The following is a 21,437-nucleotide window of genomic DNA, read 5'->3' as shown; positions in this document are numbered from 1 at the left end:
TTCAGAGTCCTTTCCAATTTCATAGGGATGCTGTGGGGATACATACATTAAAGACTGTGAAGCACTCAGGTAATTGATAGTGTCCTGAATACCTGAGTAGGAGTGGGAGGAACACTTTATGAATAACTTATTATTCTGAAGGGGATTAAAGTAACACTGTATTTGCCTTTAATCATTTACAGGATTCTTCAAAAATATACACTGTTTCACAGTCATGCAGCTGAGAAACGATTTAGAGCCAAATCTGCCACTGGGACAAAAGGAAGTCAACAGAGCTATGCTGATTTGTAGCATCTCAAGATTTAGCCCACTCATGTTGTATGCATGGACATGTTCATTTGTACTGAAATATTTCAAGTGTCTCTCTTTAAAAAAAATGAAATTTGTGAGGGGAGCTTTGTTATTACCATGCACAACTGATGCAAAGGACAACATCAAACATTTGGAAAATTTGCAAATACACCAAAGGGAAATATGGTGATTTACTTGCTTTTAATCAGTTTAATATAATTTCATGAATCTTACACCTAAAGGACTCTGATTGCTGTACCAGTTACCTGTGAATAAAGCCTCCTTCTGGCAAGTGATAATTAATTCTTAAATCTTGGAAGACTTTGAGCTTCAGAGACCCCTGAGCACATTTGTATGAAGATTAGACATTGTTTCTTTTCTCCCGTTTTCTTTGAAGTCTTTTCTTCAAAGATTCCAGTTCACTGTTCAGACTGCATAAAGCATCTATTGACAGAGTCTGCTTTTCCCCTTGCACTCGCACAGGATTTGGGTCTGATTCTTTTCTCTCTTGCACTGACTTCAACTCTGCTGGTGTCAATAGAGAGACAGCAGTGTAAAAGCAGTGTAGGTAAAGTAGAGAATCAGACCTCTTGCCAAAAGTGTCATGCGAATTGCTTACCCCATAGTGAAACCTTACTACACAACAACATATTAATTGATATTGATGATGCGTGTTGTACACATTTAGTTTTTTTGTGATGCTTGTCTTAAGGTTGTGGAGTGTCAGATTGCAATGATCAAAAGCCAAGGCCTTAAATTCCCTGTAATACAAGCTCTCAGGGGCTGTGTTTAATGTGGGAAGAAACTTGTGGGAAGGCTCATGTATGATTCAGTGCAGGCCTGTGCTCCTGGTGATGGCAGCTAAATGAATGCAAGAGTTGGATTCTGTTTTCTTTTATACCGTGTGAACTGGGGATAACTCTACTAAAGTAGTTGGATTTTCTCCCCTTAGAGTAAGTAAAACCAGCATTTGGCCCACAGCAAATACTGCAAAACAAGTCCAATCAAACCTTAGATTAACTTCTTCTCTTTCAAGGCATTATTTTTCCATTGATTCTTCCAGGAAAAATACTTTCCAAGCTTTCATTTTAAAGTGGGGAGGAGGGGGACCCAATTGTGCAGACAAGAAAGCTTTATTTCTTCAAGAGAAGTGCTCTCAGTCAGCTCCTGGCTGATAAAAAGCATTGCCAGTGAAAAGGCAGTGCCCGTATGATGTGAGCACTGTTTAGGAGTTCAGTCTGGGTGTGAAAAGAGATCATCTAAACAGCACCAGGTACAAAGGGTTTAAAAAACAAGGAGGACATTAAAATTACACAGGAAATTGCACCTCAGGCTTGATCTCGCCAGCATCCCAACATTGACCTACAACTACTCCCATCGCTGAGTACACAGCCCAGCACTTAGATGGGTTGCCACCGACCTACTTCCTTTGACCTTTGTGGGAGAAACTTCTCAGGAAAGTGTTACAGATCACACTATTTAGATCAACTCTTGTAGAGGCAGGTGCAGCTTGGACAGCAGAGCCCCAAGTGAGTGGCACATGTATGTAATAGGTGGCTAAGTACCTTGCATAAGCAAATGATGATCACTTAAATGAGTTAACCCGGCTGAATGAGGTTTTAGCCAGTCCACTGGGAGGCTATTGCACGATCCATTGAGCATTCGGCTGTTGAGGATAGATGGCAATGTTCTGACTGAAAAATGATGAAGACATATATAGCATTTTTAATTAGATCTCAAAACAAAGAGAAGCTGGTGTGATGATTTCAGTGCCTGAAGATCTAGCTTTTTTATAGATAGAAAAAATAGAGATGCAGAGAATGAAATTTGCCCAGGGTCACTCAGAGCCAGAAATAGAACCCAGGTCCTCAAGTTCAAGTCCTATGCTCTAGCCCAGTGGTTTTCAACCTGTGGTCCACAGACCCCTGGGGGTCTGCAGACTGTGTCTAAGGAGTCCATGAAAGATAACTATGATTAACCAAAAGTACGTGGATACCCACCCTTACAATTCAAAGAGGGCCACACCTCCATTCAAAATTTTGCAGGGGTCCACAAATGAGAAAAGGCTGAAAACCACTGCTCTAACCAACAGGCCACACTGTCTCCAGGCCTACTGGAGCAACCTCCCCTTTCTCATTCAGCAGTTCTTCACATTCCCAAGATGCTATTCCTTCTCTGAAAAAATACACTTTGTAATTCTATGGCTGTCCTTGTAGTGAAAACCCTTGTCCTATGAATTCTCCAAGAACTGAATGCCTGGACCTGATGCTCTAGATCATTGCTTCCCAACATTCAAATTCTAGCCACCTTTTCCCTTTCTCACGCTGTTCAGCTGTGGGTCGTGGCTCCCCCTGCTGGCCCAATGTGGAAGAGAGCCAATGGTAGATAATACTGGGAGACTCAAAAGCCTGCCAGCCAGCTAATAAGCCGCCAAAGAGAAGTTTATAGCTGCATGTCTTTACGTAAGAAAAATCAGGCCAAAGAATACAAATGCCAGTCGAGGGCACATTGCCCTTGATTGAGTGGGGAATGGCCCTGGCTGGCTGGAAATCCAGAATTAACAATAACACAAAAATTAGCAAGGATTGCCAGCTGGGGATAGGCATCTGGCCAGCGATCAGAGGGGCCTCCAAGTCAATTAATCTATCTGAGAGCTGGATTAGCTCATTTAAACACGTTTCCCTTAGCTGCTGCAAAAGGACCTGTTGAATGAGTTGTAACGATGAATGGAAGGAAAGACATTTCATTTAGATGAAGAAAAATGGCTCTGAAACAGTGGGTGGGTGATTTTTACATACCATATGTGCTGCAATAACTGAGCACAACAGAGTGAATTAAGGGCAGAGAGCAGCAGCTTTGATTTAAAAGCTCATGAGTTTCAAGATCTGTTACATTTAAAATTATTATCTATCTACCTATAGAATTTGTAGACAGTGCACGCACAAGTGCAGGAAGATTTGAGACTCTGTGCTCCATAGTGTTAAGCAAAGTCATCCTGCTCATCTCTAGAGAAACCATGGCTGGACTATTTTGCCACCATTTGAATGGCAGAAGAAATATTCAAAAAGTTATATCATACACTTAGCCCCAAAGGTGATGAGACTTGGTCTGAGCCTGGCCTATTGTTGCAAGCCAACAGGACTTGCTTCTAAGGCACTTTTTAAACCATTGAAACAAATTACAAAGGATTGGAAGGAACCTTTTAAATCTAGCCCCCTCCTATCACAGGCAATGCCGTCATCTAACCCCTTTCACAAATACGTTAGGTTTTACCCTAACTACTTGTGTTGGAAAGCTGTTTCAGAAACTTGCTACTCTGGTGGTTAGAAACATTCTGTTCTTCCCCATCCTAAATGTATTCACTGCCAGTTTCTATCCATTTGTTCTTGTGCTAAAATTTAGTTTAAATAACCCTTCTTTCTCCTGTGTTTTCACTCCATTGATATAGAAAGCAATCATTCATTTCATTTTGCTAGGCCAAGACAAGACATTTTATTTTCTTCCTGTATGAGATGTCTCCATTCGCCTATCATCCTAGTCCATTTCTGTTCTAATCTGAAGTTATCTTTCTTGAACATAAGAAGCCAGAATCGTACAGTTTTCTACATGAAGTTTCAACAGTGCCTAGTACAATGGTGTTAATGTTTTCCTTTCTGTCCTGAAAATACCTGGCCTGATCTATCTTCAGATCACATTTGCCTTTTTCATGACTGCATCATGTGGGTAGCTCATAAGCATCCTGACTAGCTAGCACAATGCTTTTGCTTCCCCTGTCATTTCCAGCTGATGAGCTCCCAGCTTATAGGGACTAATAACAGGAATTTCTAGTGTAAGCTGAGAGAGCTCATCAGATGGAAATGACAAAGACCTGGGTATATTAGTTGATCACTGAAAGACGATGAGCCCCTGATGTCATATGCACTGTGAAACAGGCAACGACAATCCTGGGATAGATCAGGCAAAGTATTTCCATCCGTGATAGCGAAGCATTAATGCTTTTGTACCAGTGAGACCTGATCTAGAATAGTGTGCGTCGTTCTGTTCATTTGTATTCAAGAAAGATTAATTCAGACTGGAGCAAGTGCAAAGAAGGGTTCTTGGCTGCATTGAAGAGAATGGAAAGCCTGCCTTGCCAGATAAGAGTAAGGCCTTGGCTAGAAACAAGGCTTTGCTGGAGGAACTCAAATTCTTCACTATGGCAGCAGCTCACTCCTTTTTGTCAGCAGTTACACCGACTTCCCAGGGTGCAATTTTGGTCTGTGGTGACTTGTGGAAGCACCAAAATAGCTCTGGAAGATGGGTAGTAGCAGTTACTGTCTGCTACCAGAAGAGATAGGTGAATGGAGACAAAACCTAGAAGGCTTGTTCAGCCCTAAGGAACTGAAGGGTGAAGCCTTTTGAAAATCTCCCCCTTTCAACAACCCTCCATCAATAAGATCCCTTTGAGAGAGTTTGGCTCTCATTAGCTGTAATGTTCCCAGGTGTCACATAAGGGCCAAGGTAGTACTTGAAGTAAGCAGAGCTTTGTAGACAAGAATCAGTCCCTTGAATGAATGCAGCACTTGACAGGAAGATGGTGACAATGGCCAAGTGTGATTTTCCTCTCATTACATACAAGTTTTATACAGCCAAGGGAAGATCAGAATATCAGACTCTTTAGAGGTCTATAAATGTGTTTTATTCTTGTGCTCTTTCTTGAACAAAAAATGCGAGGGGCAAAGATTTCTTAGGGTGATATCTTCTGTTGGACCAACTATGTAGTTAGGATGAAGTTAGACAAGCTTTTGAATGCAAGACATTCTTCCTCAGATCAGCTTGATTTAAAAAAACATAGAAATACACACATCTCCACCACCCCCACTATGACTACACCCCACAACAGAGCCATCAGCATCCCAGGATCTTACAGCTGCACCTCCAGGAATGTAGTATACCTCATCCAATGCACCAAATGCCCTGATGGAAGATATGTAGGAGAGACCAGACAACAACTGCGCACCAGAATGAACGCACACCGGAAATCCATCAAAGACAGAAACACTCAATTACCGGTGGGGGCACATTTCTCACAGGAGGGCCACTCTCTCTCCAATCTCTCAGTCCTGATCCTCAAGGGAAACTTACACAACACTTCCCAGAGACGAGCCTATGAGCTCCATTTCATCAACCTCCTGGATACTAGAGATCAGGGACTAAACACAGACATTGGATTTTTGATACATTACAATCTGCCTGGCACCTGACTCCCCAGCCCAGCCCAGCCCCTGGCTTCTTTACTTTTCATTCCATCCAGGAAGAGCACACACCGACTGCAGAAACTTCCTTAGCCTGACGAAGGGTTTTTGAACCCAAAAGCTTGCTTAATAACTATTCTCCAACCATTTGGGTTGGTCTAATAAAAGATATCAAATTCACCCAAGGAACCTTGTCTGCCTATATCCTTAGACCAACACGGCTACAACCTAAACCCCTAGAAATATAAAATGCACCTGGGGGGCCCCTACCTGTGACTTGTCAATAAAATGGGGTAAAAATCCACCTCCCAACCCCATATTCATATACTAGAGCTGGGCATGATGATGAAGGCACAGCAACTAGTTTCATCCCCACTGCTTACTGGCTTGGAAAGCTGAACTAGCACTAAGGGGAAAAGCCACCACTATACCAGTAGTGCTCAACATCTTGGCCCTGTGGGTCAGATGAGTGGGACAGGGCCTGTCTGCAAGCCAGATCAGGCCCTGCAGCACGGCACTGCCTCCTCCCTGCCCCACATGCTAGGATTGGGTTCTGGGGGCCCAGTGCCTCTCCCTCCCAGACCCCCACACCAAGATTGGGCCCTGGGGCTCAGTGCTGCCCCTCCTGGCCCTGCATACTAGGATTTGGCACCGGGTCCAGCATGCAGGGCCTGGGGCTTTCAATGGGTCTGGAGATGTGACAGCAGAAAAGTGACGCCACCACCCCACACTGCCAAATGTCCTGACCCTTGGGGACCCCCACAGGTTGGGTCTGGCCCCTGGGCCAGAGGTTGAGCAGCCCTGGCATAAACCAACAGCAAATTATTTCCCGCTGGGACTAGTAGGGTAGAGTGGAAGGGGAACTATTATAGGGCTACTCTTGAGCCAGAGAGGATCCCAGCTACCCTGTAATATGGGAAATTTCCTAGCAACACACTTCAGAAACAAGCTACCACAGTTGAATTTCCATCTGTAGTATAAAGCAAAAATAAGAATTAGCAATTTTCCTGCAGCCAAGGTCTGTTCTTTCCTAGGAGAGTGCTCTAAACACTTGTTTCTTATATAAAAAGGAGGTGACCCTCTCGCCACCATCACTTCCTTCTCCTCAAACTGTGTTCTAAAAAAACAGAGTGAACCTTGGCCCAGTCTTTGAAATAAAGGGTATAGAGGCCTACTTTCAGGAAAGAGCTTGGGCAAAGATGATTCTCACAGGTTAGTCTAAGATCCATAGACTGAACTAATAAACAAGTGAACAGACATTCACTTTTAATTCCAGAAATGCAGCCGCATGCCTGCAGTGGCCCAGGCCAGAAGCCAGGGGTGCTAGAGCACACCTCCCTGCTCAGCTGGAGCAGACAGCTTGGGCCAAAGCTAGCCCACCCACCCTATGTGGGGGAAGGGGTCCCAGGGGAGGTTCAAAGCATCCTGGGATGTTGGGGAACTGCAAATTAACTTGAATCTGGAGGGGATCTGGGACAGAAGTTCAATAAACCAATTTAATCTAAATCAGTTAAGTCTGATACTACATCCATCCAGATTTATCTTAAACCAGTTTTGGACATTTTGAAAGCAGTTTATGTGCACTGAACTTCTGTTGTGTTGCAGACTTGAACTGAGTTCTGATCACTTATACTGGTTTATGTGTAATTTCTGTCCCTACACAAAGTACCGAACAGTCCTGGATTGCATTCCAGGGTCCCAGGGCCTAAGAATTAGGCATTCTGGTGCCTGAGTCCATTATTGGATCCAGACTGTCTCAGCGAGGATGATAACATCTCCCCACCTCATAGGTAGGAACCTACCTAAGTTGCCATGAGACAAAGGTTTTTCTGTGGCCTGCTCACAACACACAGAGCCAGTTTCACAAGCATTTTGCAGTGACCCCACCCCTCGCAACTAATTGGCAAAGGGGCCCCACAGCCCTGCCCGCCGTCACTAATGGGCAGAGGTCACCTTCAATCAGTCTACATCACTAGTGCTTTTTGGATGTTTTTGGTTAATTTCTGAGAAAATTGTGGCCAATGCTGGATTTTCTGGCAATTGTAGCAATCGTGAACAACACTGTTTTTTGCGGTTTCCACAAAACCTGTGAAACCACAATTTAGGTAGGTTGCTACTCATGGGGTCTCTGTTACAAGTGAAGCATTAAAACAAGGTCCTGGCTGATAAAAATGAATTGCCAGTGGGAAAATCAGTTCCTGTAAGCTATGGGTACTGCTTAGGAGTTCAATCTACGTGTGAAATGAGGTAAACTACTTACCACCTGGTATGAAGGGTTAAAAAAGCAAGGAGATATGCTATAAAATGAGGAGGACCTTAAAATTAAACAGGAAATTGTACCAAGGGCTTCGTTCCAGCAGGCTTCCAGCATTTCCCTACAATGGCTTCCACCATTGAGTATACAGTCCAACACATACACCGGCAAACCATCTCCCCTCTTAAGACAGATAGAACTAGTTATGTTTCTTTCCCTTCCATGGTAGTCACGCTTGGAGATCAAGAAGAGTATTAAGTCTAGGTTTTAATACACCACAGGGATTTGGAAACTCAGTTCCCATCAATTCTAATAGGCATCTTAATTGAAAAATCTCTCCCTACAGGTATGTTAAATTTCCTTTCCTAGGTCTTATATATGGCATGCAATAAAGCATTTCAAAATATCAAACTAAGTGCCAAGCAAAGACAATGTTATTTTATTAACCCAAGGAACTATGATGTTAAAGATTTACATTTTTTGATGCTCTTCAATCACGTTTATTCTGCCCCTTCTCTCCCAAGTGGCAAACCCTTGAATTAATGTAGCGCCATTGGCAAGAGACTGTTATAAAATATATATTGTTCTAATGTAAAAACCACTTGTCAGCATTTGATTCATCACCAAATAATGGCTGCCAGTGATGTGCTCCAGCCTACGTGCTAATACAAAATACTATTGATTTTTTTAAATATAGAAATATTTTTATTCTTGCTGTTCATACATTGCATGCTTGTTTTGTAGACAGTGTTATATAAGATCAGTTGGTTGATGAGCAACAAAATCTAATAAAATAATGGTCAGAAATGGATTTGTATGCTTGAAAATGGCAAGAGAAGCTAAAGAAGCAAGAAAAAAACCTCAATATATATTCAATCTGAACTGATACGAATCGAATCCATTGCAATATTTGAACTTCATAGGCCTGGTTCTCCTCTTATGGTTATATTTTAAGTAGTTTCCACCATGTTCTTTACAAAATTTGTCTATAAGCACACTCCTCTCAGCTAAAGTATTGTTATCCTCATGGTGGCAAAGGTGAAACTGAGGCACAGATAAATTAAGTGACTTCCCCACAGTCACTTATGAAGCCTTTGGCAAAACTGAGAATTGAACCTATATGTCCTGAACATCTGTTCATAAGAATTATTCCAGGCTGAAAGGGAGAGAAAGAGGGCATTAGGCTGTTTGAGCAGCACAAAGCGACCCTCGCTTAACTAGCCACTGGAAAATGACTGTGCATTAAGAGACACAGAACCACCATAGCATACCTGCCAATACCTGCAGGGGAATGCCCAAGATCAAGGTCCATAGTCCAGGTGTTCCTGCCTTCTTCCCTTCCTTGGTTGCTGCAACAGCCCATGGCAGCTAATGTCAAGAGGCATAGGTCCGTAGCAAACACCTCCATGGGACAAACAGAGACCCAAGGGTGGCAGGAGGGGCACAAAAGTGAGTTAACCCTGAGGTTGTGCCGAGTTCTCCACAAATGGACCAAAGTCTTAGAGACTAACAAGTATGTATATCAAAGATAGTCTTATATGACAGACCAGAAAGTGGAAAACAAACTGCAGAAGCCATATTAAAAAGTACTGGTATTACAAGAAATTGCCCACCCTTGTTCCAGTGCAATAAGGACCTGCTCCAAAGCACATAGCAATCAACAGCAAGTCTCCCCTTGACTTCAAAATATTTTGAATCAGGCCAGTAGATTTTTACAATTATTAGGGGTTGAGCTATAAATCTTTTAACATTACAAAAATAAAGGGAAAAAACTCTTGCATTTCACTTACTCAGGTGAGACTTTGCCATCTGTTGTCAGAGAAGAGTTAATAATGAGATTTTTTTTTTTAAAAGAAAAGAAATATTATGTCAGTATATCTTTTTTGTGCAGTCTTAACATATTCTAGCACAGGTAGAGTATTTATATGAAGGAATATCATCAGAGTAAAAGGCTCAATTGCTTCTAAGTTTCTGATGTAAGACATACCAAACAATTCCCTATCATCACATCTGGAAGTATCTGTGAGTAATGAGTTTTATTTAAATTCATGGTGGCATTTACTACCTACGCACAGAGAGATAATGGACAGATAGCAGAATAATGATCAGCAAGTGGCTATCATTCGATCCTGTTTTATGCTGCAGCTTGCCTGCCTTCATCTGTCTACGCTTGTGAAGAAGTTGCACGTCCCTCTGTCTCAGATGTAAACACTCCCGCCTATTATGAATGCATTGCAAGGATTTCATTTTCCATCCAAAATAATGTCAAATGATAAAGAATAAACCCCTATGCTGTTTGTTTCCAAAAGCATTCAAAACCTTGTGTGTGTTTCGCCTTTTGCGAATGGGCTTTGCATCCCAACAAAGACACAGTAAAGAGCTGAGCTTCAGAAGGACATAATATTTAAGAAGCATATCTCCCCTCACCAAAACCAAAAGGTATAAAAGGTGGCAGTGGGAGAGAGTATCTTTTAAAATATTGAAATAAGAGATAGCACTTCTGCAGTCCTACTGATTTCAGGAACCCAAGGAGAAAATTCTGAACGGCGGGGAAAAGAAATAAGATCCTATGAATGTGGTAGTAAAACATCACACAAATTCTCATCACTGTCAGCAACTCAAGTGGAAAATATGTGTTCTGCCCTAAAATAATACCTCGTCTCAATGAGGGTATCAGGACGTACTCATTCGCTGTAGCTATTTGTATTCCTCTGGGTTTCATGAAGCTGTCAAAAATCTTAAAAGTGTGAATGCTGTTGTGTAAGTGAAATTAATGACTCCTTTGCTGCTTCCCATATTTTAAGGCTTTAAATGAGACTTATTGCAGGGGGTTTTGTCAAAATGTACATGTAAATCTGCCGGCATTTAAAATCTTAAACCTGATTGACCTCAAGGCATGATTTCAGATCGGCATTTATCTCTGTGTTGTAAAGCAAGCACACTGTCTCTTCACCCAGGCACGAATCCCATATCACAATCTGTTTTAACTAACTAGGGGATAAGGCTCAAAGGGAAAGATCCAGTCAAGCAAGTAAGCATTGCAAAACAAACAAAAATCATTTGCATAGAGAGGCATTGTATTTATTTAGACTTTAACCTCCTTTTTATGATTATTTCTTGGTGTGGAAGGGTCTGTCTGGTCAGCTGAGCATTGTCATGGTGCAAACAGGAGCTAAACATGAATTATATGAATGATTAATGATAACAACTGTGCTTGTCAAAGTGCCACAAATCTAAATTGAAGTCTGTGCTTATGTGGTTTCTTGAATGAGGACTGAAATTTCCAGTTCTTGGGATGGGGGATGTGCTGTCCTCTGTATTTGGAAGCGCCAGACCAGTAGTTTAACTATGAGTGGGCAAGTAGGGCACAAGCCCTAGGTGCTGCCTAAGGACAGGCGGGGGGACTCCAGAAAAGAGGTAGTGGCATGCCTCACCCTCCCTTGTATGCTTCATTCTGCATCTTACCTGCAGCAGCTCCATCAGCCAGAGCAAAGAGGCACCATGAGGTTGATGCCAGCCATAGCCTCACCTCCAGGGGAAGCCGCTGCTGAGTGGGGAAGTGCCAGTGTGGCCAGGACCAAAGATTTAACTCCCTCCACTCCTTTTTTCACCACCAAATTCCAACTTACAAATTGCCGCTCAACATACATTTCAATAGTGTTAACCCCCCCAAAAGCAGCTCACCCTGATGGAAACTGTATCAGTTACTCCTCTGTGCCAGGCTATTTTAAGCAGTAGCTCAGTCTATATATTGGATTGTGCCTCATCCTTTCATATCCATGCAGTGAAAGGGGGCAAGGGGTCCAACAATCCATAATTTGTGACCTGAGTAATAGCAAGCCAGAACTGCAGCCCGAAGCTCCAAGAAATGTAGGGGATGTATCTCAAATACTTACCTACCCACTAGGAGGGAGCTGGGACTCTCCAGAGTGGGTCAGGGAGTAAGTGGAGTGATGGCTCTGCCCCCAAGAGATGAGCAACTGCACTATTTCAAGGAGTGTAGTAAATTAGTTTCTCCTTTAGCCCACATTGCTCCCAGACAGTCTGGGGAGTGGGCATACCTTGCTGATGCTTAGCACCTCCTGCTGCTTTCCAAGGGATGGTGCCCCACATACATATGCCAACTTCATCTTAACTCTAAGGACCTAATCAAATATATAAATAACAACACTTTGTCCTGTAAGATCAAACATCACATTCCTTGCAACTGGTTTTGTTGTTAAACCTGAGGCTAAAGACCATTTGAGTAAAATCCCATCACTGAGGGTTGGTTGGGGAGGTTATATTTTTGCACCTGAGTGAACCAAATTTTTGCTGTCAACTGGAGAGAGGCCTCTGATGTCACCAGGATCACTCCAGATCCTGCTAAAAGGAGGAGAAAAATGCACGTGCTGTGTGTGTTACTGTTCACTGGAGGACCTCCGAGCTCTTTGCGAGTGTTAAGGCTCATGACACTCCTGTAGGGTAGCAAAGTATTGTTGTCAACTGTAATGACACGAAGAGAAGCGATGGCACAGCTCTGGTTGCAGAGCAAACTAGTGACAGACCTGGGATTGGAATCTGGGAGATCTGAAGTTCACTGCATTGCTCTAATTACTTGACTGAAGTCCTTTCAATGATAGAGGAGGAGTTGTTTTGGAATCTGGAGGCCACAGTGTGATCCAAAGCCCTGTAAAGTTGACGGAAAGACTCCCATGGATGTTAATGGGCTTTGAATCAAGCCCTGGAGCAGTATCCAAACTTTGCCTGAGTGTTCTGCCCCATGCAGAGACAGACTATTCAGCCTCCTGCTAATTCAATTTCCTTTGCACTTTCTGCTAATTCAAGAGTGCAAAGGATACATAGAAGGACCAACAACCCTAAAGGATTAATGGAACTCACTCTTTATGCTCGGGATGGTCATAAAGCCATCACATTGTAGACTATTTTCATTTTTAAAAATCCAGCATTTTCTTCTTCTTTTTTTAATCCCTCATCCAAAAATCAACATCTAGAACATTTGGATCTTCCCTCTAAAGCCATCCACTGAGTATACCATCTTCAGCAAAGAAATTGCAATAGCACGGTCTGCTTTTGGCACAATAATTGTTATTCCTGGGCTCCTGTGACCCCCTCCTGCCTTCAAAAGCTCAGAGCCTCCTTCCAGGGAAGATAGCTGTTGGTATGGAACAAACCTGGATGTATTAGGGTCCAGGTACTGTTCCTCTGCATTATTCTCCAAGACCTAAAGCCCTGGGTGAGGGGATAAGAGACCAGAATTCTGTTGCTGCTTCCACCGTTAATTCACCGACTCATCTTGGACAAGTCATTTAGCCCTTGTGTATCTCAGTTTCTCATTTGTAAAACAGGAGTAATACTTTGCTACTGTTGTAAAGAGATTTCAGACCTTTGGAGAAGAAGTAGGAGGTATTCTTATCTACTACTGCACCAGTGGCAGAAACTGCAAGCACAGGGATGAGGGGGCAGAGATACCAAAAGAAGTACTGCCGAATTACAGAAAGGAGATAACAAGTTTGAAACAGAGGAGCTGCCTCTTGCCAATGCAGCCCAGAAACAAATAGCCTCAGAAGGAAGATGTTATCTTTATTTTATGTGTCTCCCATGCTCTGAAGCACAGCAAATCCTCTATAGTAATGGCTTGCCAGATGCTGAATGCAACCAGTAAACCCATGAGCGCAGACACATTACCACTCTGAGACTGATGGAAACTTTATAGAGCACTTTGCCCTCTCAAGAATTTTATTGCTTCCAACCAAAGCTCAGTGTATTCATCTGAGTAGCAGAACTAGGAGCTGAAAATGGGTCTCTGAAGCAGCAGATTTAACAGACAAAAGCATCAAAGCTCCCAGCCTCCATGCAGGCCAACTGATGAGTATTTAATTTCTTCTGTAAAGATCCTGAGGTGCAGCAGACAAATGGGACCAAATCCTGAGACAAATCCTACTAACCCCTAAATTTTAATGAAGAAAGTCTGTGCTTTCAGTGACAAAAAAGGTCCAGGGCTAGCTCCTCAGTGAGTGAAAACCAGTGCTGTTCTCTATGGTGCATGGATAGACATCATTTTATGCGGTTTGTAAATCTGCCCCCAAATCAATCCAGTAGATTTCTACTAACATTTGAGCTCCCAGCAGTCTCTCAGACACATCAGCATGTACCTGATAAAATTATCTAGTGCACTCACACCCACAGGTCTAGCAAGAGTTTGTCCAAGACACTGCATGCAGTGAGTCTGTGTCCCACATCCAAAGTCAAGGATCATTTTCATATATTACACATCTTTGGGGTGTATTCAAATTCATTCTTTGCTGCACTAGATCTATCCAAGGGATGATAGGCAGATTTTATTTGTTCCACTTCACAGATTTCAGACTTTTTATGGCATTCCCCTTCCTGCCTAATCTTTCTCATATCTTTTAAAAGTTTCGGCTGAAAAATACTAATCTAACTGCAAAGTGTTGTCAGTCGTTCAGGAGGAAAACAGTTTCAAATAGCCAGAAGAAGAGACAAAAAACAGCTTGAATGTAGACAAGGGGCCAAATTCAGTACTGGTGTACCATCACTGCTCTCACTATAGACCTTTTTGATAGGACTGAATATGGCCCACATATTGCACCAAGTCTTCATGGTCAGAATCATACTTTAAAAAGGCCCATCTATCCAATAGTTCAGAGTTAAACCCATAACACACTGGATTCAATGAACCACTGAAGCTGGTTGAAAGACTTCCATTGATTTAGACATTGGATAGAAAATTGGCACAAATTCTTGAATTCCATTTGAAATTAACAAGACCTGCAAATAATATAGATTTTTATGATTATTAAGATTACCTGACACTTCCCCTTACACATTCTAATTACTTATGATTTTGCCAGTTCATTTAGACTGAAGTTTTTTTATGCCAAGTGTATCCATCCCCAGCCGAATTGCTTTGGAAAGTTTGAGCTACAATGATTTAAAGAACAGAAAACATGTTTCTCAGGGAAAACATGTTTCAAGGAAACCATGTTTCTCATTTCAAAACACTTCTTTGAAAAGTCAACATGCCTTCATGCTTTGGAGCAAGACTTGAAATGATGCAGAAAGCTGCTCTTAGCATCAAAGGTATGCCCCTGACTGTCCCAATGAATATCTGCCCAAATTTGACCAGCTTACAAGTCCTTGGATAATCACAGTATGCATACATTCAGTAAACACATTGAGTTCATCAGCTGAAGTCTCCAAAGATGATATCTACAATGAGCACAATTGAGCCTTTCATATCTCTTACTGCTGACCAGATTGCACATACACCATTAGACGCCTACCTAGATCACACTTTTGTGGACTTCATGGTAACCATGAAAAACAGTGTTGTCCGTGATTGCTGGAAAATCCAGCATTGGCCACAATTTCCCATGAAATCAACCAAAAACCCCCCAAAAAAATAGTGACATAGACGGAGTGAAGGCACTCTCCACTAATCAGAGGCAAGGGTGGGACAAAAAAGTGGTGGTGACATAGACAGTCTAAGTGAAGGCACCCTCTGCCAATCAGCAGAAAGTGGCAGGGCTGCTGCACGTCCTCCACTAAGCAGCAGTGAGGGGTGGGGCTGCCGTGAAGTGCCCTCAAAATCACAGCCTGCTTCTGCATGCCAGAAGCAGGCCATAAAAAACCTGTTGTTTTGCCAAAACTTAGATAGGTCCCTATATATCATCCCTACTTAATAAATGAGGGCTGTGGCCTTCATGCCTCCTGCACATGATCAGCTTGCACAGGCTTCACCACAAAGACTGAAAGAGAATTCTCTCGGGGTGGCAGGGACACAACCAGATTTTCCCTTTTATTGCTGCTCTAAGCTGCTCCAGGCCGTGGTGAAGCTAGGCCTTGAACAGAGTGAGGCATAGCTAGGGACTCAAATCTTGATTTTGTGGATGTCACTGAAATGTGAAATCAGGCAATCTCCACAAAATCCATGGGGAAAAAAAGAATTTACTAAAAATAAGGTGCCAGCTCCCCAGTAGGAGTCAGCAGTCCTCCCTGCCACACAGCCTGGCACAAAAAGGGCTGTGGGCATGAAAGTGAGCAATCAAGACTGCTGCTGCTCCCAACTCTTTCTGCTGATTGGCTGAGAGGGCTGCCTGTCATGTGGCCCTACACCTCTCCACTAATCTTCAGGAAGGGGGTGAGCTGCATGATGGATAGCCCTCTCAGCCAAGCAACACTCAGGAGTGGGACCGTATGATGGACAGCCTTCTGCACCAAATGGCAGCAAGGGGCGGGGTCATCAGGGGTCCTCAGCCAATCAGAGGCATGGGGAAGCCTCACCGTGGTAAACCCATGAAAATGTCAGCCAGCCCCACAATCTGCCTGCAAAATCAGCCAGTCACCACCTTGAGTTGGGTAGATCCCTAGGCATAGCTAGCTCAGTAGAGAGGAAAAATGAAGGGAGCAAGGTCTTACCTGCCACAGCATGGGCTCACCACACTTTGGCTGCAGCTCTTTCTGTGACAACAATATGAGCTTGGGCTTCTGTTGCTGCAAGATGCACTTCCCGCACACCAACTTAAGCAGCTGCCCATCCCCATCCCCACATGGGCTCCCCAAAGACCACCATTCTTGTGCTCCCTGTAAGCGGGTGCCCAGGGCTAGCATCCCACTTGCCCACCCCTATTTATGCTACTGCTCAGTGGACCCCAGTGCCGGCACCCAAACAGCGCAGCAGAGGAAACAGCCTCTCTTGAATAAAGGACTGGGAAGAACTAGGCTGGGGAGGAAACTAATTGGGACAAGAAGTCTACTAAGACTTAGATGAGAGAGACTGATGTGTAGGGAAAGAAGACTGAAATGGGGGACAGGGCTGGGGAAAGAGTTTGTGAATGAAATGGGGGAAAGAGGAGACAGAGAGAATGGTGAGTGAAATGGCGCATAGGTTGCACAACTAAAACTTACAGCATTTGAAATTATATTAGATCCATCTATAGATACACATGTATAAAACAAGCATCCTTAAAATGTGACTATCCACACTACAGAGAAATGGAGAAAATATAACTACAGAGCCTGAAGAAATATCATGAGTGCATTTATCTTTCATGAGTATAAGGCCACAGACTGATAGATCAGTTGGTCTCTATGACTCCATTATGAAGTCCATGGAGTTGTCATTCTCTTTCCTCTTAGCCACCCTGAAAGAATTAAATATCATATTTATTATAATTTTACCAAACCTTGTATGTTCTTGTGCAGATTATTGGAACCCAGATTATCTACAAAAGATGATGCCATTCAATAAATTTATAAGAAACCAGTTTGTCCAAGTAACTACATATAAAATGCAGTTTCATTTTAACATCTTTATAGTCAGGTTTTAAAGGAGAATACACTGCTATGGTCTGTGTGGTCATTAGCCATAAGAAAGAGGGAAATGTACTGTGGAGAAAAACTCATCCTCTGGACACATCTGTTCCTGTTTTGATTGAGGAAACAGCTCAAACAAATCAATGAGTTTGAAGTGAGGCTGAACAAACTATCCATAGCATGGATGGACTTGTAGAGTACGAGTTCTCCATAAATCAAAGGGTATGGCTTCTGCTCCTTGTCTGAATAACTGTTATAACATCAGATGATGCATACAGAAGCTGCTGATCCTCTAGGAATACCATAATGGTGGCCAGATGCTCAGATGCTGCCAATCAGTATGGTTTATTGTATCGAGTCAAACAGAACATTTTCCAACAACATTTCTCATCTCAAGTTTGTGCCTTGTAAGAAATCTGGTGCTGAGTTCTTTAGCAAGGGGGCAGACAGTTACTGCAGTATCAAGAGAGGGTTCAACAGAACACACTCATCTTTCCCGATACAGGAATATTGTCTTAGTGTCACACACGGCGTGAGCACCACAGCAAGACTGTGCACCCCTCCTTTGTGAATAATACCTGAAAAATGGGCTCAGGAGTGCCAAGGAAGTTGAGTCTAGCCCCAGTTCCACCAGCATGGCTTCATACCTTGCTCTGGACTTGTGCCATAGGTCACACTCCCAGTCTAACCACCTTAAAATGGGTACCTGGCCATTCAGGCTGGAAGGGATACTGGACATATCACTCTTAAGTGCTGTTGAGTGCAAAAAATGGCAAATCCCTTGGATTGGTTGGGACCTAGGTCTTTATATGAGATTATGCCCAAATGGGGACACCCAGGCAAAGTGATATTCATGGATACCTAGGTGAAATCCAAACTCGATTGCAGTCCATGAGAATGTTGTAATTGCCTTCAGGGGGGACAATAGTTTCACCCCTAAAATTCACCCTTGTCTTAAATAGAGGGACACAGCCTGGAAAGAATAAAAATCTAGCCATTTGGTCAGAGGGGAATATTTTATGGTACCTCTTGTGCAGCAAAGCATATTTCCATATTGCATGTCTGCAGTCTGAACCAATATATGCAAATTAGGGCCAGCCCTTGGCATCTCAGTTCAGCCTCAAGTGGGACAAAATCTGAGCATCTCTAGCCTATTCAGCTAAATAATTTGCTGCACTGTTCTGAATGGGCTGGCTCCTAAACTAGAAGCAGCATCGCCTTGTCCACACAATGCTTCAAGTGGCCTAATTAGCGCAACACAATGTCAGTGCCAATCAGCCCACTCCCGCAGTGATTAGCAGCTCTGCTGGCTTCTGGTTTCGAGTGCGGTCCGTGCAGGCCAGTACAGCATGCCCAAGGGTGTTGCTGCCAGGCACAGTAAGTTTGCTCTGTAGGAGTAGCTTTGTGTGCTACTATTCCTCACACACAGCTGTTTCATATGGGGAAAGGGCGACAGTATTTGTATTTTTTCTTATGTAATCTACCAGCTTTGGCAGAACTCCCCTGGGTCTAGGCATATAGGTCACACGGTTCTTAGGTCCCTTTGTGCAATGGCATAAGATAGAGGATTTTGGCTACGTTTACTTTGCTTTCCTGAGATACAGTATACCGGCGCCCTGTGGGGCTTTGCAGTTGGGAATAGAGCCCTGAGGGGGAGACATTTCACCTCCAGTTAGCACTCACGCTGGCCAAATTGCGCACAATAATCCTGTCAAAAGCTTGCAAGATCATTCAATGTAAAGAGCTGCGTGCTGCAGTGCTTGTTCCCTAAGAAACTTCTTGTGCCTTAGAGGTGTAAGATTTGCCTGGTGCTCGTTTCCTGACATAGACAACAAGCTCATTTTCATCGCCTCGTTGCAGAGGTAGAGCTCATCCCAGCACTCCTCCAGCTTTCCCTCATTATTTCCATTTCAAGATGAACCTCAGAACATGAATGAACTACATGCTTTTTGCTCCTCCACCCTTCTTCTGGAATAAGCTGTGGCTTTGCCACAAGCCCTGTAGTCGCCTTGCCCCAGGGGAGGACCTACTGCCACACTATGACTGCAAAGGATGAAATCTGGCTGCTGATTTTCCTCTTGCTTCAAGGGAGAAAGAATGAGGTGCAGTCCAGCATCTCTAGAGCAATGCACTTCACTTTGTCCATGACCTCAGGTCTGGGGCTGGAAAATGAGAATCTCAGTCAAGGCTCCTTCTGCTGCTTGCCCATGGCCAACCATTCCCAACACATCAGCACAAGAGTAGGAGTAGGCACTGAGCACATCAAGGGAAGGTGCGGTGATACAGCTACACCTCCCTGCAATTCCTCCTCCTCTCCTATTGTCCATGAGAGCTGAGGGGCCGACCAGAACTGGGCTCTCTGCCCCTGGGGCTTGCTGTGTCCTGACAGCCCCAGAAGCCAAGGGCCCTATCCAGATTGCGCCCTCCCTTCTCAAAATCTTAGCTCCAAAGCTGGTAGGTGCCCCAAAGAAATTGCTCCCCACCACCCTGTGATGCAGACTATTTTCTCACAAGCACATTCTCCTTATTTTGCTTCACCCCTGTCTGGAAGCAGGGCTGTGGAGTCAACCTGGTGCTCAGGCCTTTACAATTCCTAGCTCTCTTCATCTGCACGCATCCAATATACTGCATATTAACCCACATGTTTAGATAACTATTGGGACAATAATCATTTAATAACGCTATTCGCCCACTTAGTGCAGAGTGGAGGGTTCTGCTGGTATTTCCATGAGGGTTATAAATACAACAGGAAAGAAACTTCTATCCAATCCAAGCTAGTGAGAAAAGTCAAAGGAGAGAAAGAAATAAGACTACTTGTTTCTGCCTGGGTTGTGATACTAAAAAGAACTAATAATCCTCATCCAATTCTTGAATTGCCATGAAATTATTACATATTCATTTATATCATCATCATGCACATTGATGCAAACACCAATTCTTATCCTGTAAAGATGCTCAGAGAAAGCAAAAGCAATAACAAAAATTGTAGGTCACAATCAGCAAGAATTTCCACTATAAAACCTTCCAAAATAAACCAGATCCATCTATTATCAGTGTCTTGAGATTGCTGTGAACTGTATATTCTTGCAATAATGAAAATATAAGGCCAGATTCTCAGGTCCTTAATCAGTTTTGATTTCGCTGGAGAAAGGAGTAAAAAAACAACCTCAGCAGCTGGCCTCCTTAATGAATCTCTCATCTGAAAATACATTACAAAGTTAGGGTGATTCTCAGTGGTGCCCCGTCTGAGGAAATCTGTGGAGATATGCCCCTTTAGTTCACCTGAGGATCTGGTTTTAATTCAGTTAAACTCACAATCTCCTTTTGATGCAGGTATTATTGTTCCCATTTTAGGGATGTGAAGCAGTCTGAAAGAGGCTAATTGACCTGCTGACAGCTTCACAAGCATCTATGACAGAGGTGGGAATAGACTTCAGGAAACCAGACAGCAACAATTGTTCCAACTAAGTCAAAGATCATCAGAAGTGTTGAAATTTTGGAGAGCACCTTGAAACATGGGCTAGCCTGAGAGATTATACATGTGTGTATAAATGCACAGCTGGCACGGCACAGCCCCTAGCACTGGCTAAGAGAAGCGTGACTACACGTGGGGAGAAACAGTACATAAACCGAATTCCTAGTCTTCTCATTTCTTTAGTTTGTCCATGTTGGGTGTGATTGTACTTTCAAATCAGTGTAACCTGGAGTAACTGTGCTGACTTCAGTGAAATGACTGTGCTGCCTTTACACCACTGAGATCCAAAATTGAACCCTTCCTAGGACAGGCATCTTAGATATGTGGTCTGACAGCCCAACTGCTGTTTCCTCCACTTGTTGCCTGCCACGGAGCTTTTGAACATTGATGTTGCTCAAGACATGCCAGATCTGATCTGTGTTCTCTCGATCCCTTCCCAGCCATCAGCAATACATACTCAGTGGGGCAAAATTTTGTGATGGCACGAACCTTATATCCTGGCCCTCCGGGGAGGTGGGCAGTTGCAGGGAGCTTGACCTGTGCAAACAAGAGCTCTGTCATGGGTGGGACATGTCCTGTAGGTAGCACTCGGTGGTCCCCCGAGCAAGTGCTGGAATGAGGCAATCACTTTCCTGGCCCTAGACAGATCAACATCCCTGCCAGCTTTTATTAGGAACAGCATTGAGGACCACAGCATAAACCCACAGAACCTAATTCTGCAGCTGAGCAAACAGCTGAGTTGCCTTGTACTGTCATCACAGAGAAGAGGAAAAAGATAAAGAAAGCGAGGGTCTCCTCTGAGATAAAAGGGCCAGCACCAGAGGTGACAGGATCTATGGGTCTG

At 43.4% G+C, this 21,437-nt stretch overlaps 1 protein-coding gene across 1 annotated transcript in view; it reads left to right on the top strand.

Annotated features, from left to right (window-relative positions):
- The window catches only part of GRM3 (glutamate metabotropic receptor 3), a 147,445-nt gene that overhangs the window by 43,057 nt on the left and 82,951 nt on the right, over window positions 1–21,437 (top strand). The window lies entirely within an intron of this gene.

The sequence above is a fragment of the Alligator mississippiensis genome, chromosome 4, assembly GCF_030867095.1.
Source record: "Alligator mississippiensis isolate rAllMis1 chromosome 4, rAllMis1, whole genome shotgun sequence".
Lineage (NCBI taxonomy): Eukaryota > Metazoa > Chordata > Crocodylia > Alligatoridae > Alligator > Alligator mississippiensis.
Note: the sequence above shows the minus strand (reverse complement) of the source record. Positions and strands in the feature narration are given on the sequence as shown.